Source organism: Xenopus laevis, chromosome 1L, assembly GCF_017654675.1.
Source record: "Xenopus laevis strain J_2021 chromosome 1L, Xenopus_laevis_v10.1, whole genome shotgun sequence".
Classification (NCBI taxonomy): Eukaryota; Metazoa; Chordata; class Amphibia; order Anura; family Pipidae; genus Xenopus; species Xenopus laevis.
Genome location: NC_054371.1, coordinates 167,637,491 through 167,659,224, shown reverse-complemented (window position 1 = coordinate 167,659,224; position 21,734 = coordinate 167,637,491). Strand labels below are relative to the sequence as shown.

The following is a 21,734-nucleotide window of genomic DNA, read 5'->3' as shown; positions in this document are numbered from 1 at the left end:
CGAGGATTTTCTGTTAGTGGAGCCTAATGCATCACTGTCTTTCCATTCCTGAGCACCAATCAGTTGTAGGCCAGTAGTGTGGCTTAAGCAGAATATATAGTCAAAGTCTGTCCACCCCACCCCCTCCCCACCACGAATGCAGGGTCTGCTGTGTGGTTACAGGTATGGGAACTGTTATCCAGAATACTCGGGACCTGGGGCTTTCCAGATAAGGGGTCCTTCATTTTGATCTCTTTACGTTAAGTATACTAAACATAATTGAAACATTAAATAAACCCAGTAGGATTGTTTTACCTCCAATAAGGATTAATTATATCTTAGTTGGGATCAAGTATAAGGTACTATTTTATTATTACAGAGAAAAAGGAAATAATTTGTAAAAAATGTAATTATTTAATTAAAATGGAGTCTATGGGAGATAGCCTTTCTGTAATTCTGGTTAACGGCTTTGCGGATAACGGATGCCATACCTGTATTAGGCTAATGCCTCACTATGCTATTTCTACAGTGGTGGAGAAAACACTGTTCTATACCATGCAGGAAGAGTATCTCTTCTCTATTTATAATAAGACTGACTGCCATCTAGACATATGCAAACCAACCCTAAACAATGTTAACATTTACAGAGAGCCACTAGTAAAGAGAAGGAAACGTTCTGTCCAATGCAGAATTTATATTTCACCCCCGCATTACTTCCCTTACACCACCATACCCTAGGCCTTCACAAATGTATTTAAAGTCAAATTTCCTGAATTCTCTTCATGTTGAACTGCACGATAGCGGGAGCAGCAAACCCTAGAACATTACATACAGCAGCCATAAGAAATGTGGCAAATGGAAATAAACAATACATGGAATGTTGATGTACATTGGCTGTGAAACACTATAGCAATGAGTCAGAACATTTATCTTCAGTAAAGTGACTGGTGATCTCTGTGGGGCAATTAGCTCCTGAGATATAGTAAATGAATATTCACTTTAAACTGTGTGCAACCTGATGATGAACGACAGTTTATGGGTGTAGTGGGGTAACGAAATGATGGACTAGACTTGCTACTTGTATTGATTTGCCTTTGTAATTTTCTGTTTAGGGATCTCGTATTGTAGATGCAGAAAAGAGGCCCGGTATTTGCACCAAGCAGGAAAGATATATAAACAGAACCATTCTTCATCAAGCCACAGCTATAAAAACATGTTCTTTTTTTTAATGAGCCCCACCCAAATAATCAATGAAGTTGGAACTGAAATATTTTGGCATTACTAAAGTAAAACTGGGACATACAGTGCTCTGACAGCAAATGGAAATAATAAGTGTGAATAAACTGTTAGGGATTTTAAAGAAGAACTAAAAAATGATCTTAAGAAGTAGGGCTGAAGTGTTGTCCATTATGTTTTGGGTTTCTGTACCAGCCCGGCAGTTCCCCATCTTCTTTTCTGCTTATTCACTGTACATGCTCTGTGCTGCTATCACTTACATCAAGACCGTAGCACTAGTTATTAGGCGCGCAGTAGCGCATCCCCCAATGCTTCTGATAATATTGCATTGCAGCTGGGCAGCATGCAACCCCAAAATCTTGCTTCCCTAGGCCTTGCCACAAATCCGGGCCTGCTTAGGAACCAACTCACAATTTACTAGCTCTGAAACTGCCATGTAATGAGAATCTAAATTATTTATTATTAGTATATTGTGAGTTGGTCCCTAAGCAGGCCCAGATTTGTAATTGTCTGCTTGATAATTTCCAACAACCCCTAACCCTTTTTTCTCAAAAGCTGCTCAGGGCACACTAAGCATGTGTGTGTTGCTGACACTCCAAACAAAATCCAACATGGAGAGCCCCTGTGACAACATTGAAGGCTTGGATCATTACTACTATAGAGTTGCTGTACTTTTAAGCCGGTGCAATAAGTTTAATATATAAATTATTTCTAGCCATATTCATTTTTAGGGTTTAGATCCCCTTTCAAGAGACAGTGGTGGTGGTAAGCAATGTGCTGAGTGTGAGGATTTTTTCCAATGCATTGTTGCCCAACTTCCACTCCTCATATCTCCACCAAATTCTTAATTACATGCCTTCTACCCACCCCTATCTCTTTATCCCTGCATTTATAATTAAGCACTGGTCCTATCATTATATACAAGATTAAAGGCAAGAATAGATATACTCCAGCATTTTTCACTGGTTCAGATAACTTAAGGCCTATGGCTCATTGGCAGATTTTTAGCTTTCTTCTGCTGCATAATTTCATAAGGCCACCTCCCATAACATTAGATGTAAATGTCATGAAAGTGCCAAGATTGGAACTCGTCAGACAGATGATCAGATATGAAATAGACCATTTTCAGGTTGAAAATCTTTCCATTTAATATTCTGCGAGGCAGCAGGAGCATTTGGGGCAGATTTTGACTCCATGCGCCACATGAATGGCAGCAGCTTCAACTCAGTATAAAGTATCACATTATTCCGGTTATTCAGTCAAGTTTTCCAGCACTTGCAACCTTAAATATAGATGTAGCACTAATGTTATACAATGCAATGAGGCCTGGGTGCTGCCTCTGATAAGTGAGGCCTCGGTAAAAAGGAAGAAAACTACAACCCCTGCTCCAGACCCCTCTATAAATATGATTTAGTAATTACTGGTAGAATAGATTTCAGGGCTAATAACTTTAGCATCATAAGTATTTCCATCTTGAGAAACATTCTGCATTTATATACATGACCATTTTTAACAGGAGGTATTATGAAAAAGGTACTGGCAGGACAGTGTCCAGTTCAACTGTATTAATTAATAGAAATAAATGTGATCTGAGCGACTCGTTAATTTGGACAAGAAGTTGTTGTAAGCACACAGCTAATGCCCCCTGTACTGTGCCAATGACACATGGAAACTGTACTGTTTGCTAATGAATTATCTATCAAAGCTTTACAAGCCAAGGAAAATCTTAGAATAAACACATTTAGCTATATTTAGCTAGTGTTAGAAGATGAAAAAGTGGAACTAAAGCCATAAAAGTTGAGACTGTACATGAAGTGAAGCAGCACTGCAATAAGAGGGGCCTTATATTGGTGTTGCACCACTGCCTTGAAAATCTAATCGTGTTTGGATTTACCAGCCACTTCATGTGCAATAACAAGTCTGAGTTGTTATTATATTTTATTGTAAAGTAAATTAAAGTAATTGCACTCATAGTCTAAAATGACTTGTATGTACAACATCAGTAGTCTCCAAGATTTAGCATGGGCCAGTAATCCTCTATCTCTTGTTCTTTGGGGGGGGGGCAGATAGTTATAAAAAAATGTGTAGGGAGATCTTGAGCATGGTGGGGGGAATAAAAATCTATTGGCCTGCCACATTTGGCCTGCGTGGCCTCATGTTGGGCAGCCTAATTGGGGCATGTCACATATGGGCCACATCTGCACAGGGGGCTAGTAAGACATTTTAACAATTGATTCAATATCCTACCTGCCAGGTCCAGGTTTGGGTTGCAAGCAGTCCAGGAGGGGTCGATACTGGAATAAAGGTGAATGTGAGGGGTAAGGCTTAGGGGTGTACCATTACTAAAGCAGCCCCTGGTCATATTCTAGGCCTATGCATAGCATAATTCCTGTAATTTAGATAAGAACCCAGACACAACATAAGAAATCAACCTGCCCAAAGAGGTATTCTTTTGAGCTCATTCATTATTATCCCTTATGTGCCTCATCCTGTGCCTTTTAGATCAGATCCTTTGTTGGCCTGGCAGTTAAAGGTGGTCATACACGTAACAATTATGATCTTTCCTGCGACGATTGGGTGGGGAAAATATCGTTAAGAGCTGAATTATCAGATATGCAGGTAGAAACAATAGAATTCTATTTCTGATTCTGACGATTCAGCATTTTTATCAAACGTGCCTGATAAAAATTGTCTATGGGCGAAACGACCAACATCCAAGGCTTTTGGCAATATCTGTTGCATTGTCTCCCAAAACACACCGAATATCAATGAGTGTATGGCCACAAACCCTAAAGTTAAAAAACACCTACCCTCCATAGACCCCCCCCTCCCTCCGCGCACCCCTGGGCAAATGCCCCTAACTCTTTACTTACCCCTCCATGCAGATTCTGTCCAGCAGAGTTCACGGGCACCATCTTCAGCCGCTTTGATTACCTTTTGGGACTTCAACCGGCGATTCTGCAATTTCCGTGAGTTTCGGTACATGTGCATACATTGTTCCAACTGCGCATACGCCGATACAGCACTTAATTCCCGAAGAGAAGAAGATGGCGTCCGTCAACTCCGCTGGACAGAATCTGTACCGAGGGGTAAGTAAAGACTTAACGGCATTTACTGGGGTAGCACCTAGGCTGGAGGGAAGGAGGGAGGGGGGTCTATGTGGGGTAGGGGGTTTTTTAACTTTAGGGTTTGCTTCTCCTTTAAGACTGTCATCTGTCAGTAAAACAATACTTAATAACAATGTTATAGATAAAATGTACTATGTAAAAATATCATTTAACATTCTCTAGATGGGCGGCTTGCACTACATGGAGTCTTTAACATATATAAAAGATAAAATAGCAAAAGTAATACAATATTTCACCAGATTTATAGTAAATTAATATATATTTATAATATATAAGTATAAAGAAAATATGTATTTAGACTTCCCAGCTTCTGTAAATTGAATTTGTGTGTCGGAAGAATCTTCTGAATAAGACTCGCCCAAGCATGGTCACACTTGGCCTTGGTGCCATCATGCCATTGTAGCACAAGCAAAGCAGTTTACCAATTAGCTACATGTGATCTGACACTCACACACAACAAATACTTCTGTGTTCTACATGAGCAGACACAATGTGAGCCCCAGTCCCATCCCTCCTCTGTAACAATTACAGGCCTAACACTGGTGGGGAGGAAGAGTTCCACTCAGTAGTCACAAGTTTCTCTGTTTAAGGTCAAAATTTCAGTTGTATTTATTCACCTCATATGCATCTGTTTGGTAAAAATAACTTAACCTTGTCCTTGGTACAGTATTAAACACATTTTCAAAACAGAGACAAGTTTTCAAAACATTGTTCCATTTCATATCTATGTGTTCGCTTACATACCGTGGGTTTACATATCGGGCCCCCCTAGGCTGGGACAACTCGTTGCCCCCTCCCCCATTATCTGTGCAACCGTTGGGTCTAGAGCACTGGGGATTGGTGCAAATCTCTAGCAAATGAATCCCATTCAGATACGTCTGGGTGGCATGCTACCCCTAAAATTCTGCTGCTCTAGGCCTGGACATTTGTTGGGTATAACCATCAACTTCCTTGTTTCGATTACTTACTCAAAGGGCAGAATTGAGAAGGGACACAGGCTTGAGTCCAGGGCAGAGCTTTAGGGAAGGGCATAAAAGCCACCAACATAAGCTGGTCCCCGTTAGGTAAAAATGTCGCAAACTAGAAAAACACAAAGGGCAAGTGATGCATTACATTTGAAAAATTTTCTAATACAGATGTCCAGCCTGCAGCCTTCCAGTTGTTGTTAGATTGCAATTCCCAGCATTCCCCTTGAGGTAGGTTTGTATGTTCGACCTTCCTGAATTAATACGTTTGACCCTAAGTTGGCACCCCTATATAGGGATGTAGCGAACGTCGGAAAAAAAGTTCGCGAACATATTCGCGAACTTGCGCAAAAACGCGAGCGGTTCGTGAACGGTTCGCGAACCCCATAGACTTCAATGGGAAGGCGAACTTTAACATCTAGAAAAGACATTTCTGGCCAGAAAAATGATTTTAAAGTTGTTTAAAGGGTGCAACGACCTGGACAGTGGCATGCCAGAGGGGGATCAAGGGCAAAAATGTATCTGAAAAATCTGCCTGTGTGTGCTTGGAAGAGATAGTGTAGGGGGAGAGCTGTTAGTGATTTCAGGGACAGATGATAGTAAGTTTGCTGGCTAGTAATCTGCTTGATACTGCTCTGTATTGGAGGGACAGAAGTCTGCAGGGATTTGAGGGACATTTTAGCTTAGGTAGCTTTGCTGGCTAGTAATCTACTGTTCTCTTTAAACAACTGCCATACGTTGACCTTGTAGGCATTGTTTGCCCAGTTTTTTTGGACGCAGCCACTGAAGCACAGTTGCCATAAAAAATATGCCATATAAATGCTGAAAATAGTCATTTTTCGCCATACGTTGACCTTGTAGACATTGTTTGCCCAGTTTTTTTGGTTGCAGCCACTGAAGCACAGTTGCCAGAAAAAATATGCCATATAAATGCTGAAAATAGTCATTTTTTGCCATACGTTGACCTTGTAGGCATTGTTTGCCCAGTTTTTTTGGTCGCAGCCACTGAAGCACAGTTGCCAGAAAAAATATGCCATATAAATGCTGAAAATAGTCATTTTTTGCCATATACGTTGAGTCAACGTATGGCAAAAAATGACTATTTCAGCATTTATATGGCATATTTTTTCTGGCCTCTGTGCTTCAGTGGCTGCGGCCAAAAAAACTGGGCAAATAATGCCTACAAGGTCAACGTATACACTACTACAGCGGTGGATACGGATTACGTAAAATATATGAATGCTGCTTGAAAAAAAGTAACTCAAGTGGTTTTTCTAGAGACGATAATATTATCAATATTTAGACAAAATGTGAACAAGCTCACACAGCTAGATGGCGGGTTGAAGAAAACACTGTGCAAATAATGCCTACAAGGTCAACGTATACACTACTACAGCGGTGGATACGGATTACGTAAAATATATGAATGCTGCTTGAAAAAAGTCACTCCGGTGTTTTTTCTGGAGACGGTAATATTATGGATATTTAGACAGAATGTGAACAAGGTCACACAGCTAGATGGCGGGTTGAAGAAAACAGTGTGCAAATAATGCCTACAAGGTCAACGTATACACTACTACAGCGGTGGATACGGATTACGTAAAATATATGAATGCTGCTTGAAAAAAGTCACTCCGGTGTTTTTTCTGGAGACGGTAATATTATGGATATTTAGACAGAATGTGAACAAGGTCACACAGCTAGATGGCGGGTTGAAGAAAACAGTGTGCAAATAATGCCTACAAGGTCAACGTATACACTACTACAGCGGTGGATACGGATTACGTAAAATATATTATGGCTGCTTGAAAAAAGTCACTCCGGTGTTTTTTCTGGAGACGGTAATATTATGGATATTTAGACAGAATGTGAACAAGGTCACACAGCTAGATGGCGGGTTGAAGAAAACAGTGTGCAAATAATGCCTACAAGGTCAACGTATACACTACTACAGCGGTGGATACGGATTACGTAAAATATATGAATGCTGCTTGAAAAAAGTCACTCCGGTGTTTTTTCTGGAGACGGTAATATTATGGATATTTAGACAGAATGTGAACAAGGTCACACAGCTAGATGGCGGGTTGAAGAAAACAGTGTGCAAATAATGCCTACAGGGCAAATAATGCCTAAAAGGTCAACTTATACACTACTACAGCGGTAGTAAAATAAAAAAAAGTAAAATAAAAAAAATGAATATTAAAAAAAAAAAATTAAAGTTGGTGCTGCTGAACTACTAGGAGCAGCAGATTAGCACACCAGTCCCACTCCCCAACACTGCTAGACTAATAGCACTGGGCTCTTATAGTAGTAGTAGTAGTAGTAGTAAAACAACAAAAAAATAAATAAAAGCAGTCCTTACAAGGACTACTGTTATTGCAGCAGTCAGCAGATGAGATCAGAAGCAGGACAGCTGCCCACTGCAGCTACATACAGAGCACTGCAGTAGAAGGTAGATTACTAGCCAGCAAAGCTACCTAAGCTTAAATGTCCCTCAAACCCCTGCAGACTTCTGTCCCTCCAATAACAGAGCAGTATCAAAACGATTACTAGCCAGCAAACTTTCAACTGTCCCTGAAATCACTAAGAGGCAGCAGCTCTCTCCCTACACTATCTCTTCAGCACACACAGGCAGAGTGAAAAAACGCTGCAGGGCTTCGGTTTTTATAGGGAAGGGGAGTGGTCCAGGGGAGAGCTTCCTGATTGGCTGCCATGTACCTGCTGGTCTGGGGTGAGAGGGCAAAAAAAAGCGCCAACAATGGCGAACCCAAAATGGCGAACGTCGCGCGACGTTCGCGAACTTCCGGCGAGCGCGAACACCCGATGTTCGCGCGAACAAGTTCGCCGGCGAACAGTTCGCGACATCTCTACCCCTATATCTCCTATAACTCCAACTCCAGTCCTGCTACAGTCATTGAAGCAGAAACTCTAAAGAAATTATGGAAATATTCTTAACTTCATTTTTCAGCCAGGAAGGTTGGCACCCAAGTATCAAGGTTTTTTTTGTAAAAAATGACTAGTTGTCCTTAGAGCTCATTTAATAAAGTCACAGTGCATCTAAAGTGCAGAATATCTACAATACAGCTTTGTTTTTAACCCAGCAATGCAGTGTAATTCCACTGAAGCTAATCATTCCATGAGGCATCTTGCACTGGGTTCATCAAAGCATATGCAAAACTTGCGCTTGTTTCAGAAATGTGGTAGCAAATGTTGATGTGAGCATGCAAAAGTGGAAGACATCAATAATACAATTTGCATGTGATTAGGGTTGCCACCTTCTCTGGAAAAAAATACCGGCCTTCCTATATATTTATATTTTTCCCAATTAATAACATCAATCAGAGATCAGCCATCATTTTTACCGGCCAGGCCGGTAAAATACCGGCCAAGTGGCAACCCTACATGTGATTGAACTGAAGCAGCCATTAGATGTGGGGTCTGTTATCCAGAAACCCGTTCTCCACAATGCTCCGAAATACAGGAAGGCCATCTCCTATAGACTGCACTTAAATCAAATAATACGTTTGAAAATTGCACCTTGTATTCGATCCTAAATAAGATATAATTAATCCTTATTGGTGGCAAAATAATCCTGTTGGGTTTATGTAATGTTTATTTATATTTTAGTAGCCTTAAAGTATGGTGATCCCTTACCCGGAAATATGCAGGTCCTAAACATTCTGGATAACAGGTCCCATACCAGATCTGCCATGTCTCTGAGCTGCACCACTAACAACTCAGCTTCCTACTCCCTTCAGGAATCATGGTGTCACGTCATGTAACGTAACTGTGTAACTACTGCTTTTCACAGAGATCAATTAAGAGATTCAAAGGCAAAATCTAAATGATTTTCATGAGAAGAACACTTTGGTTTATCTTCTGCTTTCTTGTCACTCCTTCACTGCATGGTTTGCAAGTTAGGTAATGCACTAAATACTGAGCAAAACGTCAGCAAATAGCTCTGTGCCCTAACACAGCCCGAGGCATTGGCAGTAACACTATAAACTCCCTGTGAAGGTCTCCAGGTAGGAGCTATATACAGTATCTGCACAGGCCAAGGCTTAACAGGAACATGGAGGGCAACTGGCATGGGTAAGGATTACAACTGGGCACTGAAAATAGCACATCAGGCTCAATAAGTGCAACATCATTTGCAAAAACAAAGAAATACTCAGCAGAAGTTTATACAATATTATAAATATATGGATATTATGTATCCATATCAGGCAAAGTTAGATAACGCTGTAATAGAGCAGGACAGTGGAAGGCCAGAGTTCAGGAATATTTTGCGTCCCTCTTAATGTATGGATTTTTCATAAGAATATTTATTTCAGGTGCTGTACATTTTTTATAATGCATTTATAGCTGAGCAATATATAGTGCAGAAATCTAGGACATAGAAGGTCTTTGCCCTGTAAAGCTCCAATCTAGTTGGTTGGGTCACTTACATACACAAATAGGAAGATATAAAGCACAGCAATTCAGTGTTTGAGGCATTGTCCTATAAATCCACACATTGTATCAGGGTCAGGGAGGTAGGGTTTGAGTTTAGTTAGGAAGAAGCAGAGAGGGAGATACTTACAGAGGAATTTAGGGAATTTGAGAAATAAAAAGCAGTCAGAGAAAAAGGTTTAAAGGGGCAGTTTGATCACCATGAGTGCAATGAATAAGGCTTGTACTGAACATACTTTATCCCTATTATTTAAATCAAGATAAATCTGTTTTTTGATTTCTTAAGATAATCAGGGAAACTGAAGTTAGAGAGGTAAATAATTAGATTCCCAGTGCACAGATAATCCCCCTACATAAAGGACTTCTGCTAACAAAAGAGTCACAACAATAGGCAAAAAGCATATTCAGCATATGCCCTATTCATTGAATTTATGCTCAACAAGTGGATATACTGGGCCTCTAAAGAATTACATGTAGGTGGCATGAAGAGGTGTTAGCTAGGGGTCGCCCAACCCTAGTGTTAGCTCTGAAAGCTTTTGAAAACACTAAGAGAAAACGACTATAAAAAATTGAACATTCCCCCATATTTGGTAGATGGACCCCAGTATATTGAGGATAGTCCAGTCCCTGTGATACAGGAATAGATCGGTTGTTTTCAAAATGTTCCCTGGAAATAAAGACTTTTTTCAATTACTTTCCATTATTTATTTTTTTACTGTTTTTTCAAAATCTAAGTGTAAAGTTTAATGTTCCTGTCTCGGTTGTTTCAGTCTGGTAGCTCAGTAATTCAGGTGCAGATTCTAAAGTGTTACAATTTTGCGACATTTATTTGATACATTTCTCAGCAGCATCTCTGGAGTATTAGCAACTATTGTATCAAGTCTAACAGCTGCCTGTAATGAAACTCAGGGATTCTGTTCAGCAGGGACAAAAATATGGAATGTATCAACTAAATGTATCAATTTAGAACAGTTTACAGGGTCGGCGACCCCCCTCCCAAAGCTGCTTTAGAAGGTGAAAATTTACACTTCAATATTAGAAAAAAAAACAGTGACAAGTAGAAAATAGAAAGTAATTGGAAGAAGTTTTTATTTCTGGTGATCTATCTGAAAACAACTAGTTGTTTGAAGGCGAAGAACCCCTTTAAGGGAAGAGGGCAATGAGTATTCTTGGATGGGTATCAGCATCAAGTTCAGGTTCAAGCAGGGGAGCATCATGTATTCTCTTGGGGGTTGATAAAGCCAAGACTATTAGCATATAGTGTTAGAATACTAGATTCCAAGAATGCCATCCTGTTGATAATATTTTCCAAACTGAGATGAAAAGCTGCCAACATTCCATCATAATGGTAGTTTTAAGAAACAGGAGGGATTATTTTTGGTAGGGTGGAAGGTTGATATTCTTCCAGGGTTGTTCTATAGCTGTTCAAGCTGTGAGGAGGTGAGTTATGTCAGTGTAATACAATGTCTCAAGCCCAACAGGCCTAGTTTTGGTCTTAGTAAGTCCAATTGTCCCACCAGTTTTGATATTAAGTGAAATATCTTTAGCCATAAAAGTTTAATATCAGGGCATTACTACAATATCTGCATAAAGTCTCAGGTGGAATCACAGCATCTCCAATATCTTTTGTAGACAAGACCTTTCTCTTGTAATATTGCTTTGTCAGCTCAGGCTACTAATTACTCTTGTTTTACTTGGTATTTCCCAGGCTTACTGAAATGAAATATGTAGAACCAAAACAGAAAATTTCCACCACTTGTCAGTATTTGACATTCTGCTTCCCAAAACTGTATGTTTTTGGCAGTCCCTACTTTACTTTGTGGCATAGTGTATTACCCTTTGTTGAATGAATAAAACTTACTATTTAGCATCATTTATCTTTTTAGCAATCCCAGTGGAGAACTATTTAAAAACCAAGTTATTTTCCCATAGAGTAGCAGAGACAGCATTTTCTTTTGCTATTTTATGGAAAATGTATCTTTGAATAAACATTTAGGGCGTTATTTATTAGTCCAAATGCCAAAAACTCAAAATATTCAAGAATTTTTATCGGGATTTATTATACTCCGAGAAGGGAAAAAGGTCAGAATTTGAAAATAAAGCATTTCAGACATGCCGAGGTTGTATATAACTTAATGGGTGAAGTCCTGAAGATATCCTGATCTGTGAAGATTTTGTGATTTTCGGGTAGAAACTCCTAAAAATTTGTACGATAAAATTTTTTTGAGTTGTTTTCCCACACAGGAAATGCATTGTTAAATAAGGGGGAAAAATCTCTGCGGATTTGGTCAAACTTTTTTACAGAAAATTATCAGAAATTTTCAGATTTTGATAAATAAGGCCCTTAAGGGTATGTTTACTAAAACCCCTTAGTATGTAATAGAATTTCAATTCAAATTGCTGCTTGGTTGGTAGGGCGGGATCCATATAGCACTCCAAACCCGACAAAAGTGTGTGTGCATTGTTTAGCCAAAAACAAAAGCATAATTCACGCGTGCGGAAATTGTCCACGATTTATACTGCAGATTTTTCAGGACTATTGTAAACGAACTGGTTGCTATGAGGGGGGAGTGATGTGGCTTCAGCTACTCAGAATAACCTACATTTTTCAGCAAAGTGAAAACCCTGCAAACATTTTCCCTTTGGTCACTGTGATCCCTTGCCATTCAAATGTAAGTGCCCTGGAAATCCAAATTACCTTCAACTAATTTCTGTGGACAGTAAAGGGTGAATTTTACCTATAATGCATATTTGATACATTCATGTCTTTCAGCAGCAAGGGACTCTGAGGATCAATTGATTTCTAATCGTAGGGTGACAGAGCATTCAAACCGTAAATACCTTTAGATTTTCGAAGAGACGACACCAAAAACAAGGCATGACACAGAGGCTGTATATTCTGTACAGTTTATTAGCGATTATTTCTGGGGTATATAAAAGATTTATAAAAGAAAGAGAAGAGGAAGCAGAGAGGTCATGTGTTATGGTTTTGCACTTGCTTAAAAAAAGTCAATCCAGAAAGAATGTGTTACGTAAGTTTAATATAGAACAAGCCAGTGCTTGCTGGCGGTTAACCCTTCCCTGGTTATGGTGTCAAAGTCAGAGGAGGGGAGTTACTATGACCAGAGAAATGATGTGAAACAAGTGACAACTACTCTGTAGTGGGAAGTAGAAGGAATATAAGTAATAGTGCACATTGATATAAAGAGGGTTTAAAGAACCAGCCTACATCTGAGCCCCCTCACGTCTGACAGATTCTACACAGACAGGTCTCTGATACACTGCTTTTTGCTAATAACTGCATCATGTAATTAGTATTCCTTGTTAACTCTCCCTTTGCTGCCCAACACTTACAGTAAATAATAAAAGCTTCTATATGAAGACCAGTCATTAGTAAAGTGCTGCATGCCAAATAATCCTTATCAGAAGGGTAAAGTTGAAATATTTCAGCAGTGTGGTCTCGGCTAGAAGTGAAATAAAAAAAACAGAGCACTAAGTTTGGAATGGTGGGCGTAATATGACTGCTTCCAGGGTACAGTTCTGTGCTGTGTTTAGTTTATAAGCCAGAGAGATATCAGCAGAGAGGAGGGGAATGCTGACAGGGTGCATTTTAATTCAGGCACGTCTGATCCTTATCTTTTTACCCTTCCACTGCTTGTTATTTCACGTATGTGTTTTTTTTTTGTTTTTGTTTTGGGAGGGGAGGAGAAATCATACCGGCAAGTCAAATGGCAACTGCAGTTATTCCAGACTCACAGCAGCAGCCTTTCCCTTTTCAGATCATTTCTGTGATTGTTTGGACCTAGACTACGGGTTTATTGAATATTGTTAAGGCACTGGCGGTTTTTTGTTACCATCATAAAAAAAAAAGATTAAAAAGATATCCACATTCTACATGTTTCTACACATCATAGATATAAATATTGTGGTCCTATGTGAGAGGGCTGTTAAATGCAGCAGCCAGTTGCAAACTGGACTCATTACTGCAGAATGCATTAGCTCACTATTACATGTTAAGTGACTGAAACAAATGGTATTAAAGAGGCAAATTATATCATTTAGATACTTTTACATACCAAATGTCAGCCTGATGTATAAAAGTCTAAAACCCTGTTAAAGCTGTGGATTTATTCAGGTGCTAATAGCCATCGCCAGTGAATGGAACAGGCCCATCTGTACTGAGCCAGCAGCTGGATCCTCAAGGCCTACAGGAAGATGGGAATGTGCTTCTCAAAGATACCTGCACCCGTATTTTTCACTTCTGAAATTACTCAACCAGATTCTTTTTCCTGGATAGAAGACTCGAGTTGGAGTGCTGTGTGCAGGTTTTTCATATTATAGAAGTGAGTCTAAAAAAAGACACTAATTCAGACAAGATACCTGTACATGGTTATCACAGACAAAAGCAAACACTCAATAAAGGACAGACAGAAGTTGCGGGTGGAGGACGGAGATGATGAACCGCTGGAGGGCTGCATCTTCCAACAACTGTTTGAGGGTGCCAAGTTCAGCCATAATCCACAGACTCTGACGAAGAACCAAAAGAGAGAGAGATCAATAAACAAAACAATACAGATGGTCGGAGGAGATCTACAATTTTAGCAGGTTGTAATTGTATTGTAAATGCTAGCATTGCCAGCCAGGGATGATGGGAGTTGTAGTCTAGTAAAAGATGGGCAGTTACATTCTGCAGATCCCTGCCCCATGAACATAGGGACATGAAAAAAACTACAGGTATGGGCTTCATTATCTGGAAACCCATTATCCAGAAAGCTTCGAATTGTGGAAAGACCATCTCCCACAGATCCATTTTATACAAATAATCAAAATTTATTAAAATGATTTTCTTTTTATCTGTAATAAAAAAAAACACTAGTTTGTGCTTCATCCAAACTAAAATATAATTAATCCTTATTGGAACCCATTGGGTTTATTTAATGTTTACATGGTTTTCTAGTAGACTTAAGGTATGAAGATCCAAATTACAGAAAGATCCATTATCCGGAAAAACCCAAGTCCCGAGTATTCTGGATAACAGGTCCCATACCTGTACTTTTAAAAATATAAAGGTACATAAATGTGACCTATAAGTAGTGTTGATAATTTTTCAACAAGTTTGCTTTTGTAAGTAATTGGTCCCTAAACCTGACTGTCCATTTTCTAACACTAACAGCTACTACTGCAGCACAAATATGGCAGCCGCTCAAAGAGGAACTTAGGGGAACTCATAGGTAATGTAAAAACATCAGAAAGTACTTTTTATGGCAAATGATAAAGCTCATGCAAAGATAAAGTTCTGATATAGATATATTTTGAAAAACTGTTTAATTTCAGGTGTCAGTAACTTTTTAAGTAACATGGGAGAAAAGTAAAGCCCAAATCAATGAAGAAACGTGGGACAGCCAGCTTGAATGAAATAAAGCAAAGAATGACCAACCTGTGACTCCCTGCTGTTTAGTTAAACTGCCAGCATCCCACTGACAGCTGAAATCAACTCTTTGCAAGGTTAGTGCAACTGTATCATGATGTTGTGACTGTAACTACTAAACTGTGTCAGTGCAGGCTTCATTCCTAATAAATCTCCCCCATATCCGCACAGTGCCCAGTTTGTTTGGATGAGAAGAGACATGAGATTCTTGGCTCATACAGAACAGCTGTTGGCTCTTGGCAGACATCGCTACCTTCTTTGGGATCCACAAAGCATTTTGGGGTTAAAAAGTTGTGAAGGCAAAGAGGTGATAGAGGCAGTCATGTGATGCACCTGCATGCAGCCAATGTGTTTCTAGCACAACCCCTGCCTGTATGGCTGCACTGGAGTCTATACGCACTGCTGACACTTTAACACAGGGCATGGAATGTGCATAGCTGAGATGCTCTGACTAATCCCTACAAAGCTTTGTGACCAAACGTGGGGCCTCCCATCTATGCCTCCATCACAGTAAAGTCAATATTTAGGTTAGATATGTTATATAAATCAGACTGTGTGGAAACATAGAAGCTAAACAGAGGGAATACAGAGGCTGCATTGTGCCCAGACCAGCGGAGCTTGGGAGTTACATCAGCCACTTCCTACTGAACAAGCAGCAAATACATCAAGTGATGCACAAATTGACAGGCTACAGCAACGGACTCTATGGACCTCTTTATTCCTCTCATGATGTCATTCAGATTGCATATGATGTATCTAGCTCTGGTCTATGAAAAAGGCATTGCAGGATCCAGAGTCTTACTGCTGGAGGGGAAAAGCCAATTTCTGCTACACGATTAGAATCTCCCCAATTTTGACATGAGCTCATTCAGTTTGGCTTATATTGAAAAGGTACTTAAACACTGAAAATCTGAACTTCTAATATACAGGTATGGGATCTTTTAACCGGAAACACATTATACAGAAAGTTCAGAATTACGGGAAGGCCGTCTCCATTTTATCCAAATAATCCAGATTTTTATAAACAATTTCCTTTTTTCTCTGTAATAATAAAACAGTAGCTTGAACTTGATCCAAACCAACATATAATTAATCCTTATTGGAAGCAAAATCAGCCTATTGGGGTTATTTAATGTTTATATGATTTTCTAGAAGATTTACGGTATGAAGATTCAAATTATGGAAAGAACATTATCTGGTCCTAAGCATTCTGGATAACAGATCCTATACTTGTATATTTCACGGATCTTTTCAATCTGCAGAATTTAGTTTAAATGAAAAAAAAATACATTTGAATGTATTTCTGGAAGTTCAGATAGTGTTTATGCAGCTGTTATGCATAATCCAACTGAATGCGCTCATGTCAAAAGATGAAGAGTATATATTCCCTTTAAATAATGCATATTGAGAAGCTGCTTAGAAATGGCATATCCTTCAGTAAGAAATATTATACTATAATTCCCTGACTTAGTAAACAACCTCTGCTGTGTCAAATCAAAAAAGGACAATACAAGTAGCATTAGTAAAAGAAATTAAGAATACACGTATAATGATGATGTTTTTTGGCTGGCTGGAAAATACATTTCATTTTGCACAGCTACATATTGAAATGAAAGGTGAAATACGCACTCCAAGTCAGCACGGGAATATGACTAATGCATATAAGGGGGCACTGACCAGTAACAGACAAAACCAAAATGACTCTGTAAAGTGTAAAAAATGGGAGAGAAAAGGCCCTTTCACTCTCTGTTGCTGAAAGGGTTGATTTAATTAACACTTGCAGCACTGGATGTCCCACTGAAGGAAAATGTAGCAATACAAAATAATGAGTGTGTGAAGCATAGACTCTGTTACTTCATTTCCATTTGACAGTACTGCAGGTCTTGGTACCACCTAAAGCAGGATACAATTCTGTACTACATCGGCCCAGCGGGAGGTAAGGATTATAAAATAAGAATATTACAATCCAGAAAGGTCTGGTGAATGCTTAATATTAAAGAGCCAAATATTAAATGAGCGGTTCTGCTGCCTTCACTGAAAAAACACAATATATGTTGGAAAGGCAGATGTGTATGGAACTGTAGAATGTTCTGTAGCTTGAGGATGAGAGGACAGCAACAATTCAACGCCCCCAAATCTTATTTACCTTGTAGTTTCTCTGTATCATATGGACTACAGGTGGCAGAAAGTTCTGTTTTTTACTACTGAATTCTTGGAATTAAAGCCTCCATCTGGTAGTGTTTGCTAATCTGATCTACTCCCGCTCTATAAATCCTTCCCGAGTATCACAATACAGCTCTTGTAAAAAATAATTGTGAAGGTCAAATACCTTGTGGATCTACGTTTGTTTTTCTTAAAGAGACATGCAAGCAAAACGCAAGGCTTTTGTCCATGCTCTAAATACCAGCCACGTAACAGTATAAGGTTATAAAAATGATGATTTAAAGCCACATCGGTCACAAATGTGTATTTCGCCAGAGAGATGCAGAATTTACCCCAGAAAACAGTTCAGAAGCCAGTTAAGTAATGACAAGAATGAATATAGGAGGAAATAGGGACAATAGCATGACCAGTAACAGGAGCGGAATCCAGCAAAGCCTAGCATTATATTCTACAGTGATTGGTGAGAGGCTTTCTTAGGTGGCCATACAAAGGCTGATAATCTAGGGCAAGGGTGCCCAAAACGTAGATTGGGATCTACCAGTAGACCTTTAGCTGGTGATCAGTAGATCTCAAGACACTGTTGAAAAACAGCTTGTCTAAATCACCCTCCTATTTCATGCTTTTCATTCAGGTATTTATTATTTTAATGTTACATAAGAAGTAGTTGTTTGTTAAATCCAGCAATACTCATGTTCTCATAAATCAATATTTAAGTAATGTTTTCAATGTAACAGAATACTAACAATGCTTTTACGGATGTAGATTATAATGGGACAATATCACTAAAAGTAGACCTCACATTAGTAAAGTATGGACACTCCAGAACTAGGGGCTATCCAACTGATCATACACAGTCTGAATGGACAGACACTGCATGGGTGGCCAGACATGGGATAACCATCTTTCTATTTCTATTCCATTTGCCGTGAGCCTGCTTTAGTTACTCATGTGCCAATGCACCAAAAACTGGCTACACAGTACTCTAGCAGATGAAACTTTCCAGCAAGTTTGATGGAAGAACTTATTAATACTGATGGGACAAAGATATCAGTATAACATAAAACATTTAATCAGGACATCTATGGCCAGCTTTAAGTTGACGATACATTATAAGATCCGCTCGTTTGGCAAGGTCGCCAAACGAACAGAACTTAACCCGATATGCCCACTAACAGCTGGGCAATATCAGGTGAATCTGAACGATCGGATTACAATGCTACGAATGGGCGTCGACGGGTTGCAGGATAGCATCAACTAGCTGATGCGGTCCTGGATGGTAGAAAAAAAATCAAACTTGACCGATCGATATCTGACTGATTTTTGGCCTGGTATCGATCGGAGAACCCGTCGGGAACCCCCCACACATGGGCAGATAAGCTGCCGAATCGGTCTAAAGGACTGATGTCGGCAGCTTTAATCTTCCCGTGTATGGCCACCTTTAGTCAGAGGATAAAACTAGCATTAAGAAGCCTCCTTAAGTGATTAGGCTACAAATTATGTACAGTAGTTCCTACATTAGTAGCCCTTAAGAGTGAACACACACAGAGCTAACAGTAGCAGCTACTTGTTGTGGCTACAAAATGGCAAAAAAAATACCCTGCAAAAAAATGGCAAAAAAATTATGGTTGATCCCAATGTTATTAATAGTGAAAAAAGATAAATATATAGTAAGGCCGGTATTTTTTTCTGGTAAAGGTGGCAACCCTACCTGCCATAGACAATACAGAGAATTGCCCCGCTGAAACACACGTAGTGTCTCAGCAAAGCCAATTATCAGTATTGTCTATTTTGTAGCTGTGTAGCTGCTTCTAGTAGCTATGTGTGTGTTCACCCTAAAGCATAACATGCCTTTTAAACTGCCCAATAAATACCCAGATCACATTTTAGCCATGCATCTTCTTGGTGTGAGGGGGCAGTGCTAATGGACAGTGTGATTTGTGATGCTCTGGGTATTAGCTGAACATCAAGTTCTGGTCATCACTGTCTGGACTGAGACCCTGGCACTTTTAAGTACAAAATGGCCCAATCAGGACAATGCAGGTCCAATGTAAGCCACTTGACTATGACTGCATAGAAGCAGAATTTCACAAGTTTGCAGTCAGAACTCTTAACTGTCATAGGGCTGCTGGGCCTTTTACAGTAGTAAAGTACCACCTATACAGAAGAAAAATAATTTTTTAAATCTTTTGTGGAACATTAGCAGTCCTTTAAAGGGATTCTGTCATGGGAGAAAAGGTTTTTTTTCAAAATGCATCAGTTAATAGTGCTGCTCCAGCAGAATTTTGCACTGAAAACCATTTTTCAAAAGAGCAAACAGATTTTTTTATATTCAATTTTGAAATCTGACATGGGGCTAGACATATTGTCAGTTTCCCAGCTGCTCCCAGTCGTAGGACTTGTGCTCTGATAAACTTCAATCACTCTTTACTGCTGTACTGCAAGTTGGAGTGATATCACCCCCCCCCCAGCAGCCTAACAACAGAACAATGGGAAGGTAACCAGATAGCAGCTCCCTAACACAAGATAACAGCTCCCTGGTAGATCTAAGAGCAATGCTCAAAAGTAAAATCCAGGTTCCACTGAGATATATTCAGTTACATTGAGTAGGAGAAACAACAGCCTTCCAGAAAGCAGTTCCATCCTAAATTGCTGACTCTTTCTGAAAGCACATGATCAGGCAAAATGACCTGAGATGGCTGCCTACACACGAATCTGACAACTAAAAAAAATACACTTGCTGGTTCAGAAATTCAATTTTATATTGTAGAGTGAATTATCTGCAGTGTAAACAGTGTGATTTAGAAATAAAAACCATCGTAAAACTCATGACAGAATCCCTTTAAGGTATCTATTACCTTTAACATATGAGCAGAAAAGTAAGCACTGGTTGTAGACAGTACAAGATGCCAGCAATGACGAGGTCCATATGTGGTACTGTGTGATAGACATGGTTCACCCATCACACTAAGAAGTGGCTGTAGTGAAAATGTCAGCACAAATACTGCTGAGAATTTAGTACTTTCTTTCTGTTGCTGACAAGTTTAACATTTTGTCCTTTGTGATAAGTTTATCTATTGTAAACTAAAACTGCACTCCTCCCTGCTAAGGATACTGGGGGCTGTAGTTTAGCCGTAGAGTCATAGGAAAGGCATCTCTGGAGTTGCAGCATCTTAAGATGCAAGAGTAACTTCTTGCTGGAGCTACCCAGATGCTGGAGACTGGGATTTTCAGGCACAATGGAACACATAAAAGTAAAACATGTATTAGTTGTGGGAAAATAATCAGGGATTTGTGAATTCTTACACTGGAGCCAATGTTCCCCTTTCAAATAAATCCTATTTATAACTACTCTTTCATTAGGAAAATATAAAGCTTTGCAAGTTATGCACATCAACAACATGACAGAAGTTTCCCAGCAAAAAGTAACACTTTCAAATTGAAGGAAGATAAACTGAACTGGGTCCTTACTGAGCATTATACAGACTTAGATTGTAAGCTTCGATGGAGCAGGGACTGATGGGTCATCTCTGCAAAGTGGAGAACATGTTGGTGTTGCATAATATGATAATAATAACATTGCTGTATTTCGAGAAAGTGAAATTCCTCTCTGCTATAGAACAGGGTACCCTTGCCAGTGCACACACAGGGTGAATTTCAGCTACAGATTTCACTCCAAAAGTGTGCAGCTTTGTGCTCAGTGTGTGTACCGACAGAATTCTGTGCCTGTCAGTGCACACTTAAAGGGGCTGTTCACCTTTGAGTTAACTTTTAGGATGTTATGTGATATTCTGAGACAATTTGCAATTGGTTTTCATTTTTTATCATTTATGGTTTTTGAGTTATTTAGCTTTTTATTCTGTAACTTACCAGTTTGCAATTTCAGCAATATGGTTGCTAGGGTCCAAATTACCCTAGCAACCATGCATTGATTTCAATAAGATATTGGAATATGAACAGAAGAGGGCCTTGATAGAAAGATGAGTAATTAAAAGTGACAATAACAATAAATATGTAACATTGAAAACATTTGTTCTTTAGATGGGGTCTTTTAAAAGCTGGAAAGAGGCAAAAAATTTGAAAACTATAAAAAAAAAATAATGGAGACCAACTGAAAAATAGCTTAGAATTGGCCATTTTATAACATACTAAAAGTTAATGTAATGGTTAAACACCACTTTACAGGAGAATTCAACCTGTGGGGAAAAAAACCTGATCCCCCACCCCAGGTAGACCTCCCTCACTCCTCCCCCAGGCTAACTGCCCTCCCCCCCCGGGAAAATGCCCCAAACTTCATTCTTACCTAGCATTGCCACCTTTTCTGGAAAAAAATACTGGCCTTCCTATATTCTTGCCATTTTTTCCTTTTAATAACATTGGCATGAA

The 21,734-nt window shown here is 39.3% G+C and overlaps 1 protein-coding gene across 1 annotated transcript in view; it reads right to left on the bottom strand.

Annotated features, from left to right (window-relative positions):
- Positions 1-12,651: 12,651 nt before the first annotated feature.
- The window catches only part of LOC108695665 (septin-2A), a 65,727-nt gene continuing 56,644 nt past the window's right edge, over positions 12,652-21,734 (bottom strand). The window contains exon 13 of the mRNA XM_041567052.1: positions 12,652-14,287. The gene's annotated coding sequence lies outside the window, so the exon portion shown is untranslated. The remainder of the gene's footprint in view (positions 14,288-21,734) is intronic.